Source organism: Pundamilia nyererei, unplaced genomic scaffold (assembly GCF_000239375.1).
Source record: "Pundamilia nyererei isolate P.nyererei 1_Seehausen unplaced genomic scaffold, PunNye1.0 scaffold00230, whole genome shotgun sequence".
In the NCBI taxonomy this organism is placed as follows: domain Eukaryota; kingdom Metazoa; phylum Chordata; class Actinopteri; order Cichliformes; family Cichlidae; genus Pundamilia; species Pundamilia nyererei.
Genome location: NW_005187631.1, coordinates 269452 through 286855, shown reverse-complemented (window position 1 = coordinate 286855; position 17404 = coordinate 269452). Strand labels below are relative to the sequence as shown.

Genomic DNA, 17404 nt, shown 5'->3' with positions numbered 1-17404 from the left:
CACACACACACACACACACACACACACACACACACACACACAAATGGGCTGGAGTCCCCAAACAGTCCATTAGAGATTAAACAAGTTGTTCAGTCTATGTTTCAGACTCCAGGCGTGACTCAAAATTTCAAATTACTCTGCCGGCTCGTCTGCCTCCTCTCCTCTTCCCCGCCTCTTTCAGGCTTTCTTTCTATCACTCAGTTCGCTATATTGTTCCATTAGTGGATTAAGCGTGCTGGTACTGGGGAGGAAGATGGGTGCAATTCAGAGAAAATGAAACTCAGTCCATCAACCTGCATCAGGGGAGACGCAAGACTGGGGTACTTTACCTGCCAGCCCTCATCACCTCTTCACATTACTGCATTATTATAGATTTCTCTAATAAAACAACACAATATATGAATTCACTGCAGAACTCCTGAGTGCAATTCTAGGATTTAGGGTTTCTCATCCGCGTTATTGAGGGAATAACTAACATTTAAATGAGTTGGCAAAGCCAGACTACAGCAGCTACAGAAATATTTAAAATCATGTTGTGCTTGCGACCTGGTAGTTATTGTTGAATACATCATGCTCTGTGAGGGTGGCGATAGATGGGAAATCAGAGGAAATCCACCTTATTGGAAATCTACTAAAAAGTCGTTACGTTAATAAGTCATTATAATTACCATGCATATCACAAGTACACACCCTCCTCTAACTTGTAGCCAACTTAGCAGGCTGTTATCATCCACTGTAATCAGGCAAAAATGCAGGAGACCTCTAGTGGTTTTACAAGGAAATGCATACAATAGCTATTGTTGTAAGCTAGTAAATAGAGCTTTGTGACATGTGCTAACACATGTCCTGTGATCTGGCACATTCAACCCATATCAACTAAATATCACATAAACAAACAAAGAAAAAGTAATGTCATCAAACTTGTGCCCACAGTTGCAAGAGGAAGGTGAAAAATCGTCAACTTATTGCAGAATTTTATTAAGGCAAACAAGTGCTAACACAAACCTAATGCTTTCACTCAGCACACTGAAAAGTCTTTTATTCTGTCTTCCTCTCCTCACTCCTAACCGCCCACTGCAGACAGCAGCACCTTCCTGAGCCTGGTTGTGCCAGAGGCTTCTTCCTGTTAAACGTGAGTTTTTCCTTCCCACAGTCGCCAATTTGATTATTGGGCTTTTCTGTATTATTGTAGGGTCTTATAGTAAAAAGCACCTTGAGGTGGCTGCTGTTGTAATTTGGTGCTATATAAATAAAACTGAATTGAATCAGATGATCCTTACTGACACCAATGGAGATATCTGTAGGGCTTAGAAAAAACTAGGAACATTGGAAAGGGTTATTTAAATTCATCATCTGATACAAAATTTCATGAAAAAAGGTGAAGCGCTTGAGCTATCTCAATCTGCACTGACTTATTTGACTGATATTTAAAGTAAAAGTCTTACTTTAAATGGGAACTTTTTTTACAAGCACGATTTTTAAGAAAACTTCTGAATAAAGTAGGTAATTATTTCTTTACTATGTTTAAAAGCTTCATCTTCATCGGCTGTGCTCCCTTTAGTTTTTGGACATAAAGAGCAGCTATGCAGCCATCAAAGCATCCAGAATTACAGTGAAGCAGCTGCTTCAACCCCCTTGATTAAAAAACACATGTTAACTACGATAAGTAGCAGTATTATTATGAAACATTGATAAATAGTCCCTCGGTTACCAAACCGCCTGCTTTAAAGCTCTCAGCTCTTGCTGTAATTATCAGCATCATTGAAATACAACTTTCATCATGGAGACTGCTTGGATTCAATTACTGCTTATGCAATACAACCATTAAAGTTCCATTTGCTCTCCTGCACATGCTTGTTGTCCTCCTAATGGGAGACTAGATGCTGTGTAAGGTCTTTAAAAAGGAACATAGGAGGGTTATTAATCGCCTGTCTCTCATTGGCTGATTGTGTTGATGCTTTCATTCACAGAAACCCAGCAGCAACGACGTGTCTGTGCTTTGCCTTTCCTGCTAATGGTTTAGTAAGATTGACTTTACCGCTCAATAGTTCAACTTCTTTCCAAACGCTGTCTGCCAAGAGCCTGCGCACAACATGAGCAGCAGTGCATGGCGCTGATGACTAAAAGGGTTGTTTGTAATAATGGAGTGCACAGAGAGTGGAGTGTGAGACAAATATTGAACTGCATGTTGGAGGCCAGCTATAAGGTCACTATGGCTGTGAACTACAAACAGCGAGAGTCCACTTACACGCCAGTTCTGTTTGAAAACTGAATCGTGGAAAATTTTATTGCAGCCAACACATATCAGATGAGTTAGGGGGCAAACTCACCCACTCCTCATTCCTTACATATTGATGCTTGCAAAAAGACCCCTCGGCGTCATCTTTGAACACACTGGTTCGGCATCAGTTTTCAAGGTTGATGCATAGTTAATGTTGGAAAAGAGCATGCTGTAGCACATGAAACTTAGCAAGTAGTTTAAGTACCAAAACCTTCGCTGCCAGCACCGCAGTCTCCTCACTGACAGTGTTCTGACTAACTTGCTAAACACCCATCAAAAATTCCCCCCTACTGTGAAGTTTATTGGGCCTTATAAAAAAGGCCCGCCATGTCTTGGCTCATGTCAGGCTCACATCTTGGCTCAGTGTATTGAACCGCCAACGCTAAAGGACATCTTGTGCACATCTCTGTGACAACATCTGAAGGCATGGCAACATTTGAGGCCCTGGGCTGTCATCCCAGGGCCTCAAAGTGAAAAGTAAAAAATTACTCTAAACCATTTCGCATCCTTTAGTGGCGCGAAAGCAAAGCAGAAACTGATTTTTCTGCAATCAAGAGCATATACAACTAGCAAGATTGCTCAGTTAGTGGGTATAAGTCCTCCGTGAGAAAGAACGTGTAATTGCTTCATTAAATTATATTGCAGCAATTATATTACAAGCAAATACCTGCAGATTTTCTCTAGAGTACCACACAAGGGCAAATATAATATTTACTGTTAGTTGTATTTAAATAAATAATTCATTCAGCGTGTAAGGATATCAACACATTATATTCACTGGACACTTCATTACAAACACCTTGCTAGTACTGGGTTGAACCGTCTTCTGCCTTCAGAAGTGCCTCAAGCCTTCATGACATAGATTCAAGAAGCTGCTGCAAACATTCCTCAAAGAATTTCGTCCATGTTGACATGATGGCAAAGCACAGTCGCTGCATATTTGTCGGCTGCACATCCATGATGAGAATCTCCCGTTCGACCACGTACCAAAGGTGCTTTTTTTTGCTGATGGTAGAGGCCATTTGAGTACAGTGAACTGTGACATGGTGTGTTATCCTGCTGGAAGCAGCCTTTAGAAGATAAGTACACTGTGGTCATAAAGGGATGGACATGGACAGCAACAATTTAGGTAGGCTGTGGTGTTTAAATTATGCTCAGTTGGTAATAACGAGTTCAAAGAGACAGGGAAATATCCTGTCCACCATTACACCACCAGCAGCCTGACCTGTTGACACAAGGCAGGATGGATCCATCCTTTCATGTTGTTTCCTGTTTCCTGGTCTACTCATCAGACCAGGAAACATTTTTCTAATCGTCTATTGACCAATTTTTTTAAATTGTAGGCTCAGTTTTCTGTTCTTAGCTGACAGGACTGGCACCCAGTGTGGTCTTCTGCTTCAAGGTTTGACATCTTGTGCATTCAGATATGCTCTTGAGGTACTGTTACAGGGCATTCTCCTCTAACCTCTGACATCAACAAAACGTTTTATCACAGAGAACTACGGAGATGGTTGTGTGGGAAAATCCCAGCAAATCAGCAGTTTCTCAAATATTCAGGCCAGCCCATGTGCCACTAACAAACAAGTCACGTTCAGTTACTTCAAATTAAATCACCTTTCTTCCTTATTCTGATGCTCAGTTTAAACTTCAGCAGGTCGATTTGACCATCTCTGCATGCCTAAATGCATGAATTGCTGCCATGTGATTGGCTAATTATGTTCAGGAGTTGGACAGGAGTACCTAATGATGTGGCCAGTAAGCGATTACAGCAGCTCTGAGGATTAAACTTATTTTCCAGCAGAAGAATGGCAATAAGTTTTGCAAGGTTGTGCATGTAACTGAAAATGAAAAGCCATAGAGATTTATGCAGCTTTCCTTCTTTTAAATGTGAACTTTTCTGTTTCTATGAAAACATTCTTCCAACTAATAAATAAAAATGTCATGTAACTCACCGATTTGAAGAGGTTGTTAAATTTTGAATAAGTGCTGGGATCAGACCAAAACTAAACAACAAGGGCAGATGTGGCTTGCAGGCAGCACGTTGCTCACCTTGTGTTTATCGGCTCCAAAAAGTCGTGAAAAGGTATTACATAAAAGCTTCTAGCCGGGTCTTTGTGTAATGGTACAATGCATTAGTGCAGACTGCAATACCTCGAGCACTAGGTGGACTCACGGGTCCCCAGAGGGTTACATAAACAACGTACCCAGAACAAGTTTGACGCCTGCATCGCATTTTATCGGTCTCATTTGAAGCGGAGAGAAGCTACATCCATATGTACGCGTGTGTGTGCGCATGTACTCTGAATTTTTTATCTCTGCAGCAAGGAGGTTAACCTGATTCCCGAGGCCTTTTCAACCGCACGTGAAGTATGTGCGCGCACAATGAAGAACACATGCATAACAGCTGACAAGGAGACAGAAGAAACAGCAGTAAGGCATTCAGAGACACGTTCGGGGGGCTCTAACTGATTCATTCAGGAGGCGAACATCCTTTTTGAGACGTGGATGGATGATCAGAGTTGAGACAGCTGTGAGCAGGGGAAACAAGTATGTGAAAAATCACGGTATTTAAAAGTAAAGCAGTATTTCAAAAGCTTGCGAGAGCATGGAGGCGCATAAAGGCAACATTTGGTTCAGTTTATGCCCAGCTCAGGGCAGGATAAAAGGCGGCTGCAGCTCTGAATCACCTCAATAACACAAAGTGTCTCATCAAGCCGCTCATTGCTCATCAGAGCAACTGTTGTACACCCGTGCTTTCCACCCACGCCACAAGATTCTTCTTCTTCTTCATCATACAGTTAGACGCACACACACAAAGACCCATCATCATCCAACGAGCAGATGAAGAAGCACAAACACAACAGACCCCCCGACGGCCACTGCCAGCTTCTCTACGCGCCACAGGCTGACTCCTCGTCTGTTGCGAGACAAAAACAAAAACTGTCCATAAAAAAGTTAGCTGCTTGTGACACACATAAACACACAGATGAGCTCATTCAGCTAGGTTACTGTGGTTTAGGGATTGTTTTTTATTGTTATTACTTTCACTTTTACCTTAAATGATGAAATAACCGCAGGTGGGATAAAACAGTGAACCTCTTATTTGCTTTTATTGTCTGTAATATTGTAACACGCGTGTTCTAAAATCTCCTACTTCAGGGGAGTAGTTTGCCATTTTGAGAAATCCATTTATTCACTTTCTTGCCAAGTCGAGAAGACTGATATCAGTTATAAGTAGACTATATGAGGTGAATGTGAAGCTACAGCCACAACAACGTTAGCTCAGCACAAAGGCAAGCCTGTTGCCCGACCAAAATTAATATAACAGAGCTCTCATCACGTCTAACGAAACAAGCAACATGTTCTTGTTAAATACAGTACTCTGCAAAAGTCTTGAGCCAGCCCACATTTCTTTATATTTTAGGAAAATGGTGAAACAAGTACAAACATGTAAAAACGACATATGAGGCAAAAACACAGTTTGTACAAATCTAATGAGCTTGAAAGTCAATAGTTGTTAGGTCAACTTTTATTCTCCAACACAGTCTGAACTCTCTTAGGCAACTTTCTTGTCATTTCTTTAAGTAGTTTTCGGGTATAGTTCTCCAGGCTTCTTGAAGGACATGAAAAGCTCTTCTTTGGATGTTGACTGCCTTCAGATGATCCCACACTGCTTCAGTAATGTCGAGGTTCGAGCTGTGGTGAGGTCACTCCATGGTTGATGGAGTTCCACTGTGTGTTTTTCTATCTGGGAATATTTTCCCTGCATTGGAAGTGTGTTTGGGATCACTGTCACACTGAAAAATGAAGCCAATGTCAATCTGATGGTTTCCAGATGATGCTGTATGGTGGATGAAATTCTTATGGCACTTTTCTATATTCAAATTTCCATTAATTTTGACGAGATCCTCAGCACTATTAACATCCCAACCATGACTAAGACGCCATCGTGCTTTATAGGTGGTTGTAGACACAGTTTCAAAATTGGAGTCATCACACTGTCAGACCTGTTGCACAGATGTTCAGTCCAGTTCTTGTGTAATTTGACGTTTTTCCTCATTCTCAAGTACATGACTTTTAGATACTAATCATGTGCTCTTCATCTGTCTGTCACTTCTCCACTTCTCCAGTTTCTTATTTTTTTTGTTAGTTTTTTTAAGGACACAAGGAACAAATTGTGTTTTTGTGACATGCTGCTTATAACAAAGTGCCTGAAGATATCATTTAAAAATAACTCTTGGCTAAGTTTTCTCTTATGTGTAGACACAACACTGGTTCAACCTTGAGTTGGGTGCCTTTTTTATGCTTAAATGGTTCATAGGGGAGTAGCAGGCAAATAAACTTTCAGAAAGGCTGGTCAAGAGCACTTTAAAACATTTACAAGACAGTCGGGCTGCTTCAAATAAAATGCAAAGAAGTGAGAGATGGCTCAAGACTTTTGCACAACACTATTAAAATGCATTCGATCAACAGCAGCAATCAGTTAGAAGGTTTGGAACAAGCATCTGCATGTGAGACAGAGAAGGGTGGAAACGGGTACAACAATACAAGCTGACCTTTGACATAACATCCTGTAACACCTGAAACACACACACACACACACACACACACACACATGGGAGAGTTGTTTTTGCTTCTCTTCCTCTCCTGCTTCAATCGAATCAAGTCTTATCAAATCCAATCAGACCCACTGATGCGTTTCATTTGGAGTCAAGCAGCAGAGGAGATTATACACACGGATGAAGAGGAATGGCTTTAATCAGTGTGTGTTTGTGCATACATGCAAAACAGAGGGATAGAGAGCATTTGTGTTTGTGCATGTGTCAGTCTGTGCTGTTGCTGTCTGTGTGACTCTGGCCCGTCTGTGTAGGCTTAGGTGTACTGTGTGTGTGTGTGTGTGTGTGTGTGTGTGTGTGTGTGTGTGTGTGTGTGTGTGTGTGTGTGTGTGTGTGTGTGTGTGCAGATCATTTTATCCATTACTGTGGCCACTGTGAAACACTGCCAGTCAGACAGATTGGGCTTATGAAACACTTCCACAGCTGTGTTAAAGCAGAAAAACACCCCTGCTGTGTTTCTCCCTCTCTCCTTTAACAAATAAATAAAGCGATTAACAGAATCACTCTAGTTTAACCAACAATCATGCTGAAATCACACCATCCTGCTACCAAGCCAGCACGTTTCTGCTCCGCCCTAAAAGAGGAAAACTGCGGTGTGTTTTATTTGCATAGCTTCACTTACACAGAGGAGTGCAGAAGAACATTTTCAAAAGTAGCAGCAAGCATTACAAAGTAGCTGTGTAGGCGTCACTTGTAGCACAGCAACCAAACGACCACGCAACCAAGCAGTTGCCAGAGGGATTAAATCTGTGGTGTTTTTTTTTTCTTTAAATTTTTGGCTGCATCGAGAGCGCTTTACATGTGTGACTTTGAAACACATCACAGCACACATACAGATACACAAGGTAAATCTGTCTTTTAGTTTGAATGCATGATTAATGATGGCCAGCTGCTCGCTTCCTCTTCTTTTCCCTAATAACATATATACAGGATATCGTGCAAAATTTTAAGGTAAACATCAAAATGACAATCTGTCGAGCGCATTAACCTGCAAACACGACAGAACATTAGGATATACTGAAGGTGTGTGGGTGGCTTTGAATGACAAAACCCACGTAACCCACGCGTGATCTGCAATGTATCGAGAATTCAAGAGAGCAGGGAGTAAAAACAGACTACATCTGGTGATGTAATTGGAAATGCGGACTTCCCCTTCAAGGCATCGCATCCTGTTTGCCAAAGAGTGGAGCGGACGGTGCTCGGGGTAAATTTTAAACAATAAACAGTGTTTGACATTTTTTTAAATCAGCGGGGGTGGTAAACTTGGCTGTGGGTTCCGGTTTCACTCATGACCACTGCTCGGCCATGCTGGCGGTATCACTTTCTATGACCCCAATGACTGAAACAGAGACATCTGACCAAGGTTTCATACTGTTTCAGATGATGTGCAGTTATGAGTAATCTTGGGCTCAAGCATTCATGTTAATACGTCAACAACCACCATCTAAAAATTGATGCACAGCAATCACCCCCAGAACGGGAATGACTCTGTCCATCTGCAGCAACCTCGCCCAGAAGGACAATACACCTTGCCACACGACAACCTGGGTGAGCAGCATGACACATACCTTGGGGTCCTGACCCGGCCTTCAACTTCTCCAGATCCCAGACCCAAGCATCTGTGTTATGCACCAGAAGAAGACTGACGCATGGAGGCCCCACCCCATTCAAAGAATGGGGTGCTGCTGCAAAACAACACAATCCCAGGTCCATGCCTTGACTTGGCAGAGCTGTCACATCAAGGCATGGACTTGACTATTTCAGCACTCAACGCTCTCTCTTCTACAAGCCTCATACATTTACATAGTGAGGCTTGTGCCTAACCTAACATTCACACACTCTGAACCATGCACATAGCATAAACTCAAGGAAATTTTTTGAAGCCTAGACGAGATGGGAATTGATCCACCAATTTTCCAACTGGCAGATGACCTGCTCTGCCTTGAGAGCCACAGCTGCAATCCATCCAACCATCTGTTTTCTTACTCACTTATTTAGGCTTGAAGGGAGGCTGGAGCCTAACCAAGTGTTTGCAGAGAGAAAACAGTATTTGAAACAGTATTAGGTTTTAATTATTATTATTGGATTTTAATGTTGTGTCTGTTTTGTATGAAGATAACACGGTTACTTCAATACAGCTGAAAAGAGATTATTGGATTATTACAAATTAAAAGTTTTACCTGCAAGACTTGCAAAATGAAACATGTTGCTTCTACAAACTTGACCTAAAAACCCAACCACATTGAAAAATACAGGAGTTTGCTAGCAGAGTGCAGAATGACTCATTGGTGTTTAGGTGGTAGGCTTCATAAATCCATCCACGATAAATGGAAAGAAATAGTATTTAAGAGAATTACCCAGTTAAACATTAGTGACATAGATTCAACTTTAATTTGCAGCTGAACTTTGATACTTAACTCGTTAAAAGAAAGTAAAACAGAAAAAATCCTCAAAACTACTTGGATGTGTTTATTTGTTGCAGAAGATTAGTTTGGTTTGGGTTGCAGGCTTCCAGTGCAAATTTTGTTGCATTTTTAAAAAGAAAAAGATTATATTATTTGCTGATTGTATAGACAGAAATATTCCAATTTGGATAGAAAGTGGAATCTGCTCCTAGGGTTTAATCTGTCAGCGGACACCTAAACACAGCTCAGAAAAGTAGGCTGCAGGACGTTGCAAGCTGTAGTGCAGATTACAGGCAGTGATGTAACATGCCATAATACCACTGACCTTCTGTAACTCATAGCTTCCTGGGGAGCCCTGTGTACACATGGTGAAAATAAATAAATGTGCATCCGAAGGGTGAGAGGCAATGGGAAACAAAAGGCAGGGATAGTCTGACAGTGAAATATATGTTCCCCTCTGTGAACCGGGAGGCATGTCAGAGGATCTCCTGCTGCAGGAAATGATCCCTCCAGAGTGACGGCGAGGCATCTTCGCTGCGAAACACAGGTTGCTTTTCATGATACCCGAGTCTGTACTTTAAGACCACACACGTCTGTGTTTGTTTTCAGCACGATGTGAGCTTAATTACCCAGCGTAATGCGTTGACATGCACTGTTGTCAGATCAAGCCTATACAAGGTTTTTATTAAATAATGAATGCCACCTGCTGTCAGTGTCATCTGCCACTGAGAAACTGAAGGTTAGCCGAGGTTTTTATCTACTTTGTCAGAGACTTTTAATCACTTAAAAATGCAGTTCTTTAACAACTTCTAAATCTAAGCAATAATAAAATGATATAAAATTTAAAAAAAATATCGGATCGTGGAAACTTTAGTAGCAGAGAAAGCTACAATGAGATTTGAAAAAAATAAATGAAATATCCTAAAGTGTGCTCACAAACAAAAATGAAAATGTTAATAATAACTGATAATTGATACATAAGGCTACGTCACGTTCTACCTTCTTATAATTTTTTGAAAATGTTCTCATGTTGTTGCTTCATCACGATCTCAATGGTGGATGGTAAAAGATTAAATGTCAACTTTTGCATATTTTTTCTTTGCTTTTTTAGCAGTTTGTTTTGGTTGTAGTTCAATATCTTGGGTAAAGGATGGGGCTGCCTGCTGTACGAGTGGTTAAAGCGTAGCATTCTTCTTCAAAATGTTTGTATTTGACAGGATCTCATGGACCTATATCTTGTTAATAAATAATAATAAAATACTGAAAAGATATGAAATGTTTAAACTGAGAAAATATGTAATTACATTTTTTTTGATTGTTTTGAGTTTGATGGCAGTACCATGTCTCAAAATTTGAGATAGAACAACCAAAGGCTAGTAAAGTAAATGATACTAAAAGAAACAAGTGCAGGAACGTTTTGCTAATTATGTTAATCGGTCAGTAACATGATTGGGTATAAAAAGAGCATTTTAGAGAGGTGGAGTTTCTCAGATGAAAAAATAGGCAGATGTTCACCAATATGCAAAAAAAAAACTATCAAGAAATTTTGTAATAATTCAAGAATGATGTTGCTTAATCAAACATTTTGAAGACTTGGAATATCTCATCATCGGCAGTAGATATCATGATCAAACAAAGTCAAAAATCAATTTTGGATGCCCGTGATCATCAGGCACTCAGGAAGTATTGCAGTGAAAACAGGCATGATTCTGTTTATGACTATTAGTTAAAAGAGGATCCCAGACAGTGATAAACATGGCCCTGTCTCAACTGTTTGAAGATGTGTTAATGCCCTAAAATTCAAAATGGGCTAAAATATGCATTAAATAGTTGTAAATTTTCTCAGTTTATACATTTTCTGTTTTCTGTGGGCTCCTTTTCTGCACTGAGAGACACCAACAAAATTCTGAACAAAAATCTGAAGTTTGGCAAACTTAAGGAAACGACTGATGACTAATTCGTGATTGTTCATCAGCAGCTGAAAACACACGATTCGAGTGTGACGAACCACAGAGCTGAAATAAACCTGCTCTAAAGGAACTGTAGGTGGACATCTAATTAAATCAGTACACTCTGTTTTTATTTACATATTAGAGCATCTCCCAACTTTTTTTCAGAACTGGCAGTTAACATTTCTTCGCTCTCGCTCTGCAGGCCTACTTGTTGTTCCTAGAGTATTTAAAAGTAGAATGGGAGGCAGAGCCTTCAGTTTTCAGGCCCCTCTTCTGTGGAACCAGCTTCTAGTTTAGATTCAGAAGACAGACACTATCTCTACTTTTAAGATTAGGCTTAAAACTTTCATTTTTGCTAAAGTATAGTTAGGGGTGGATCAGGTGACCCTGAATTCTCCCTTAGTTATGCTGCAACAGGCATAGGCTGCTGGGGGATTCCCATGATGCATTGAGTCTTTCTTCTTCAGTCACCTTTCTCACTCAGCATATGTTAATAGACCTCTCTGCACTGAATCATATTAGTTATAAACAGAGATGGGCAGTAACGCGTTACTTGTAACGCATTACTGTAATTCGATTATTTTTTCAAGTAACGAGTAAAGTAAGGGATTACTATTGCAAAAACAGTAATTAGATTACCGTTACTTTCCCATAGGAACGCTGCGTTACTGCGTTACTAAAACCGTGATTTTTTTGCGAGAATGTCTCATGACAGTGACGTAAGCAAGTGCGACGTTCGTGGCAACAGCTGTGTGCAGATCAACAATGGATCATATATCGAGTGCAGAAGAGAGTATGAGCGTGCAGCGTTTAAAGCGTGGAAGTACTGACCTTACTTTGAGTTTGATTCCATAAAAAGTGACAAAAACATTAGTGTCCGTTGTGCGTGGGAAGAAAACTTCTTTTTACAGCGAAAAAAAACCCTAAACTTCCGAGCAAGCGCCGAGTGCGCTACGACGTAATGGAAACTCACAGAGAAACTCGCAGATTCTTCCACTGACCGCTGCGGCACACCTGCACCAGGGTAAACCTCCGCCTACCCTACTCCTGCTTTACAGGTGAAAATAGAGCAACAGGACCGCTGAGTCTTTGACTTTATTTATTTTCTGCTGTGTTTTACTTGCATCTATTTGAAAGAGTGAGTGTAAACACAAAAAATATTTTCTTTTATGTGCTGGAATGTGCAGAAAATAGGTTTAAATATTAAACAAATTTCTTCCAGTCAGAGAATGTTGCATATAATTAAATTTTTGCTTGATGCATAAAGTTAAAAGATTAAAACTAACAAAACAAGTTTTAAAAAGAGACTTTTCCATTGGATTACATTTTGTATGATGGATTATGCAGAAAAAGTAGAATTGGGCTGAAAGATCTATCGCTTTATTACCTATTCAGGTTGTAAATCGTGTTTTTTAAAAGTAACTAAGTAACTAAGTAATTAATTACTTTTGAAAATAAGTAATCAGTAAAGTAACGGGATTACTTTTTGGGGAAGTAATCAGTAATTAGTTACTGATTACTTTTTTCAAGTAACTTGACCAACACTGGTTATAAATCTCTGGCTCTTTTCCACAGCATGTCTTTTATCCTGTCTTCCTTCTCTTTCTCCAACAGGTCGCAGCAGATGGTTCTGCTGGAGGTTTCGTCCTGTTAAAAGGGAGTTTTTCCTTACCACTGTCGCCAAAGTGCTTGCTCATAGGGGGTAATGTGCTCGTTGGGTTTTTCGCTGTATGTATTATCGTAGGGTCTACCTTACAATATAAATTGCCTTTAGGTGACTGTAGTTGTGATTTGGAGCTATATAAATAAAATTGAATTGAATTGAACTGAATTGAATTGAATTGAATTGAATTGAATTGAACATGCATGTTTTTATTAATGTTTGTTGCTATGAGATAAAGCCAAGTTTACTTCTGCAAGAGAATGTGAGGAGGAAATGCACTGCACTTTGTGGTGTCTCATACCAAATGAAACTAAAAGCGGGGACAGAGGAAATGGATCGGATGTTAGTGAGTCCAGATTTGTCTCAGCAAAGTTTCAATTCCTCATTTCCTGTGGTTTGAGACATACCCGTACTCAACGCTGGGCTTTCATATAGCCTAAAATGGAGTGCACATTTGGCTTTCGACTTGTGGTGAAGCAATGTTCTACCAAAAATAACAGGTCCTTTTAACACTTTGGCTGTTAGGCTGTGAGCTGTTGCACAAATGGGTTTGTTAGATTTCTATTGTCTGTAATGTGCGATAACCAACAGCTTGTTGAAAAGGAAATTGCGAAAGTGCATGGAAAAAATAAACAAAATCAAAGAGCATATTGTGCCTTTGGTGTTGATTATTTCAAGCGCCAGTTTAACACCGCTTTCCCCAAATACTGTATTTGTCTCGGTGCCTGCAAACAATCGACCACAAACATTCCCCTGGCGGCGGCAGGAGGAAATCCGAAACCACAAACAGACGCACACACACACATATATAGGAAGTGAACCTGAGAGAGGAAGCACATTTCTGCTGTCCCACTTATTTCTTTTCTCTGTGTGCACAACGACAGATCGATGTATATATGTATCAAAAAAGAGAGGAGACCGGCTCCCAAAAAGCCTAGTCAAGGCTCATACACACAGGCCTCTATTTGTATAACTGTGAGGACCCTTAAGCTCTGTTCATAACCTAAAATTAAGCTTTACCCTCAGGCAAAGTTAAAAAAAAAAAAAGTCCTCACAAAGATGTATTATAAGTCCACAGGAATGTTCGACAGCTTGCAAAGATTGGACAGTGTTCAGGGATAAAAATGAGTGGAATGTGACCTAACAGGAAATGGACTGACAGCTGTCACACTGTGCATCTGTTACACGCTAAAGTGCAATGTGCTGTATGAGTGTGGCAGATGGGGTCAGAATGAATGGGAATATGCAGTAATTAATGACAAATAGCTAAAATTAGAGCAGAAGCTACATGTCAACAAAGTTAATCAGGATCTACTTGGCTAATTGTTCATGTCATTTTTTAATAAATATGCTAAATACTGTGCCAGCATCTTTACCGTGATGCGTTTCTAACTTTTGACCATAAAAAAATGACTGCTTGAGTTTATGCTAGCAAGCAATGCGACCAATGTCGGGCTTAAGAAGTGGCAAAGGGAAACATAACATGGGTTTAATTTACATACAGCAATAAATGTGTTAGCTTAAAACAGACTTAAAAGTAAACTGGGAGAACAACTGATGGTAAAATCCGCAAAAATTGCCTTGTTCTTTTTTACTTTTTTTGTATCTCTTTATAGTTCTAATTAATCGTTTTGGCTGTTTTTACATATGTCAAACCTCTATCAAAAACAAAACACATTAGTTAAGGGCTGTAGCTAATAATGGTCCCATTATACCTGCTGTTCTTTCCTCTTATGCCAGCACTGATGTAAAGGTTTTATCTGAGTGGAGACAACTTGATAGTTTTATCCCATCGTTCAGAAGAATATTGAAAAAAAGCACTCGCTTCCTCAGCACTAAACAGGACAGAGCTGTGCAGACGTCACTTTTGACACAAGAAAAAATTAATCAATGCGTCGGTAAAATGGGCCAGCTATAGATTTAAGAACATATTAGAAATTACACATTATGTATTATAAATGTATAAATAACATTATGAATTTAAAAACAATAGTTTAAATTTTGTCACTGGAGCTTTTTGTTTGTGTGAAGTCTTTTACAGTTAAGTAGAAACTGTTGCAAACATTCAAAGAAAAATGCTGGTGTGACATGTGCAAGCCACCTATAGAAAACGGTCGTGTCAGGAAAGGCATCTGGCTAAAAATCTGCCAAATCAAACATGATCCCTTATTCACAAGTTCACAGGGGAATAAGAAGAGTAGCTTAGTCGAGATAAGTCTGTTACAGTTGGGGAAGAAGACTTCCGCTCACCCCCACCCATGTGCACGCACAAAGTGTTGGCCATCCACCCAAATTCATTCATAAAAGACCCACCCCTTCCCCATCCGCTCACACACACTCTCAGCCATCCGGGACAGTCACAGGTGGTCACCAGTGCTTTATCATCTGCTCCTCTGGTTTAGAGCCAGAATATTCCAGATCATGTGATCCTCATGAATACAGATCTACTAAACCAACACCACAGATTTTTTTCACACAGTATAGCTGGGATTCAGTGGGAGAGTGCACTGTAATCGTCCAGCCTATACAAGGAAAACTGTGGGGATATTCAGCAGGGGTGTAATGAAAAGGACACTAGATACATGAATAGCCTGCCCACAGCCACACTCAATCCAATTAGTTTAATCAATGGTGTATTCAGTGCACTCTTGAGAATGAAACATCCATCCATTTGCCATTTAAAAGTCCATGAATGAGTAAAGGACATACACTTATTTCAATTTTAGCTTCTTAAAAGTGTTTATTTTATTGTTAAGAAACAACTGTGACGAACGCCCCGTGGAATCACTTTTAACTGACCAATGTTGTATGTCCTCCTCACAGGGGTCTCAGGTTTATTTTATAGTTCACAAAAAACAACTCTCATTGACAGCAGGCTGTGAAGTAGGCGAGTCTCCGACACAGCCTCCATGTAACGGTATGCAATGACAGAAATGAGCCGTGTCCATGAATGGAGAGCGGGATGACGGTCAAATGAATGAAGTACACTCTGGGGGAAATGGGTCTTAAAGCAACAATCCCCCACGGGCGTGTGAGAAAAAGCATGATTTTTTTTTTTTTTAAAGAAAAAAGATGGAGACAGGAAGGGAGAGTTAGAAAGAGATGTACTCACCCCGAGGAGCAAAAATGAGTCAGCTACAGGCAGGGAGAGAGACACAGAGATGGAAGTGATGCGTGAGTCTGCGGGACGATTTTCTCTAAAACACTAAAACTCGTAGAAAGCAGCCCGACAGAGGCGGCAGACGTGGTGCGAGGAGGGAGGAAAAAAGTCCACCTGGTCAGTCCCGCTTGGTTTCGGTTCACTTTTGTGGTTTTAAGGCGCTCAGTGATGAACTTGAGTGTGATTCATCAGCGTGGCAAAACGCGGCCGCGGTGCCTGGGTTAGACGAACTGTCAGCACGAGTTTGGGGTGTATGATGCTCGTGAGGTGTCACTATGTCCGCTTGCTTCGCTATCCGCCTCTGAAACTGGCTGCTCTAACGTGGAAACGCCTTTTCTCTCTCTCTCTGCCCCCTCCTCTCTCTCTCTCGGTCACGGTTAAGCACGCTGTCTGATTCGCCCTGAGATCGTCTGTTGAAAACAACGCCTCACTCTGTCAATAACACGACGCTATATATGGCAGTAATAATACTAATGCTAATACTAGTACTACTACTACTACTAGTAATAATAATAATTCGATTTTTGAAGGGACTTCAGGGGGCTGTGAAGCTTGAGGATAATCAAATATTAGATTGTGTTCCCTGTAACACACTGTCATCTTATCTTCTTAATGTCTCTTCATTTCCTTTCAATTAATGCTTTTGGGGATAAGTAAGGGACATCTTTAGCTTGCATTTCTTCAGAGCTTCTGGATAGCACTGATTCAGGCATTCCCTCGATGTCAATTTGTTCGCCATTTGCACAAATTTCAAGTATCCGATGTGTGAATGCTGCTTTATCCTTGGCTCAGCACTCTCGTTTAGGGCACTTATCCAGGACCCTAGCTGAGATGTGATGTTCATATGGACAGGCTAACCACTGAAGTCACATTAACACCACTTTAGATTTACCAGCTAACCTGACAAGAGTCTTTGGACAGCTTCAAACCTGGGAGCTTCTTGCTGTCATGTGACTATTGTGCTAAGCTGTTTTATTGGTTTAGCTTTCTTTTATTGGCTTAGTCATGTAATCAATCTAAAAACACCATTAATGACCCTCAAGCTTCACAGTAGTGATCACTAGTCTCTAATCTTCTTTCCATCCAAATATTTTATGTGTTTTACCTTCTCCTACTTTTAGTTTAGCCCATGGTAATATGGACTGTTATATCTTTAGCACTCACTTAGTCCTCAAAGCACTTTGACACTGCAAGATGAATCCACAGACACGTGCTCAAACCCACACAGATGCATCACTGGGTAACTTGGGGCATTTCTTCAATTGATCTCTTATTAAAATAGGGCCTTTTTGGAGTATAACCCAGAGAAATATTTGTTATGCATGTG

At 40.4% G+C, this 17404-nt stretch overlaps 1 protein-coding gene across 1 annotated transcript in view; it reads right to left on the bottom strand.

The window, feature by feature from the left end:
• The window catches only part of pea15 (proliferation and apoptosis adaptor protein 15), a 55539-nt gene extending 39110 nt beyond the window's left edge, over positions 1–16429 (bottom strand). Inside the window, exon 1 of the mRNA XM_005748795.2 lies at positions 16030–16429. The gene's annotated coding sequence lies outside the window, so the exon portion shown is untranslated. The remainder of the gene's footprint in view (positions 1–16029) is intronic.
• Positions 16430–17404: the final 975 nt, after the last annotated feature.